Source organism: Bubalus bubalis, chromosome 10 (genome assembly GCF_019923935.1).
Source record: "Bubalus bubalis isolate 160015118507 breed Murrah chromosome 10, NDDB_SH_1, whole genome shotgun sequence".
Taxonomy (NCBI): domain Eukaryota; kingdom Metazoa; phylum Chordata; class Mammalia; order Artiodactyla; family Bovidae; genus Bubalus; species Bubalus bubalis.
The window spans coordinates 62769513-62771928 of record NC_059166.1 but is presented as its reverse complement, the minus strand read 5'-3'; positions in this window follow the sequence as shown (position 1 = coordinate 62771928).

Sequence of the window (2416 nt, the reverse complement as noted above, 5' to 3'; positions counted from 1 at the left end):
GGTCACCATGGCTGCCTGTATCCATCTGAGCTGAGCCAGTCACTAAGAGAAAGATGGAGAGAGATGCGGTGCAAGTTCCTCCAGGGGGACGGCAGCATGCAGCTGCTGCTGACTCACCCCCACCTCACCGCCCTTCCAGGTGGGCCTTGGAGCGCAATGAAGCACAGGTGGTAAAGAACTCCTGAACAAGAGGGTTTTGTTTTCTGCAGACACCAGATAGTGCCAGGAGCTAATCTGGGCTCACAAACATGCCAGCCTGCAGATTTGTAGGGCTTTCTCTGCAGCCCCTGTTGTCGTCACTCCTTCTTTCTTACTGGTGCATTTAGAAAAGAAGTAGGTAGAAATCCTTCACTCAGATGTTCACGTGAATATTCATTACTCTTAGTCCTGAAATTAAAAGACGCTTGCTCCTTGGAAGGAAAGCTATGACAAACCTAGACAGCATATTAAAAACCAGAGACATCACTTTGCCAGCAAAGGTACGTATAGTTAAAGCTATGGTTTTCCCAATAGTCATGTATAGATATGGGAGTTGGACCATAAAGAAGGCTGAGCGCTGAAGAATTGATGCTTTCAAATTGGGGTGCAAGAGAAGATTCTTGAGAGTCCCTTGGACTGCAAGGAGATCAAACAAGTCAATCCTAAAGAAAATTAACCCTGAATAGCCATTAGAAAGATTGATGCTGAAGCTGAAGTTACAATACTCTGGTCATATGATGTGAAGAGATGACTCATTGGAAAAGACCCTGGTGTTGGGGAAAGATTGAAGGCAAAAGGAGAAGGGGGCAGCAGAGGACGAGATGGTTGGATAGCATAGCCAACTCAATGGGTGTGAATCTGAGCAAACTCAGGGAGACAGTGAAGGATAGAGGGGCCTGATGTGCTGCAGCTCAAGGAGTCACTGATTGGACACGATTTAGTGACTGAGCAACAACCCCTAATCCTGCCCAGTTTTAAGCTGAAGGAGAGGGGAAAGGGAGACAGCCCAAGCCTTGAAAATTCAGGAAATCATGGTTAGAGGAGAGTAAGGAAAATGTTAACCTGACATTCAAAATGAAAAGTTGTCATAAGGTGGTTTCTCAATTGTATTAATTGGCAAGTAATTGCCAGGGTGTGGGGAGGAAAACACCTCATCACAGGAAGCCAAGTGTAATTTAGTAATCCCACTGAGACATACAGACACTGTCCTCAGATGTTTGGAAATCTGACCTTAAATGTAATCTGTGGGTGGAGAGGGGAACTCAGGTTTGCCTTTATTTTGAAGATGCTGAACATGGCCATATTATTCCAGGTTTAGATTTGAATATCTTAATGTTGGGCAAGGAGGGGAGGAACTGGCAGGGAGGTGTTAGCTTCCCCACAAAAAAAGATACAGCTTCTTTCTTAGCTGCAAAAACAGTTCCATGAATCAGCTAGTAGCTTTTTTTGGTACAATGGTCCATTTATAAAGGCCACCCTGAGTAAGAGAATAAAAGCAGAGATCAAAATGAAAAATTAATTGGGAGACTGTAGAAATGGGCCTGTAAAACAAATAGCACCCAAAATTCAGGTTGGCAGTTTTAGCCTCTGTCGGGTGTCCTAGATCCACTTGGCAATTCGATGAACATGGCAATAAATGCACACAACTTTGTGTAAACCTAAGGTGCTCATTGTTCCATGGGGGCCTCATCGTAGACCTTCTGGGCATGGAGAGCCTAGATTTAGAATCCCTAGTCTTGGCAGAAATCATCTTTATTTCCTGGATAATTTGATTGTCTTCTATGTCCTTTCCTATCTTCAGCCTGCCATGGCTGTTATCTTCTCAAATTTTAGCATTATAACAACAGCTCTCCTATTCAGCATAGTGCTGAATCCTTAGGCAATGGCACCCCACTCCAGTACTCCTGCCTGGAAAATCCCATGGACGGAGGAGCCTGGAAGGCTGCGGTCCATGGGGTCGCTGAGGGTCGGACACGACTGAGTGACTTCACTTTCACTTTTCACTTTCATGCATTGGAGAAGGAAATGGCAACCCACTCCAGTGTTCTTGCCTGGAGAATCCCAGGGACGGGGGAGCCTGGTGGGCTGCCGTCTATGGGGTCGCACAGAGTCAGACACGACTGACGTGACTTAGCAGTAGCAGTTATCTTGGCAGAAATCATCTTTAAACTGGCAAGGGGCATTATGATTCTCTCCTTTTGAGATAATTAGCTGAGACCACTTTTAGAGCTACATCTGGGACTGCTCCAAGAAATCATTTCACTTAATCATCTGAGGCGGTCTATTAAATATTGGCTGTTCTGAAAAACTGGCCTGCAATCTGCCAATACTGGTGACTTATTAGAATTGATAAAAGACAATCACCTACAGGATAGATGTGGATCCCATTAACCCCTCTCTGGCTGTGATGCAAATATTGAACACAGTGACCTGGAGT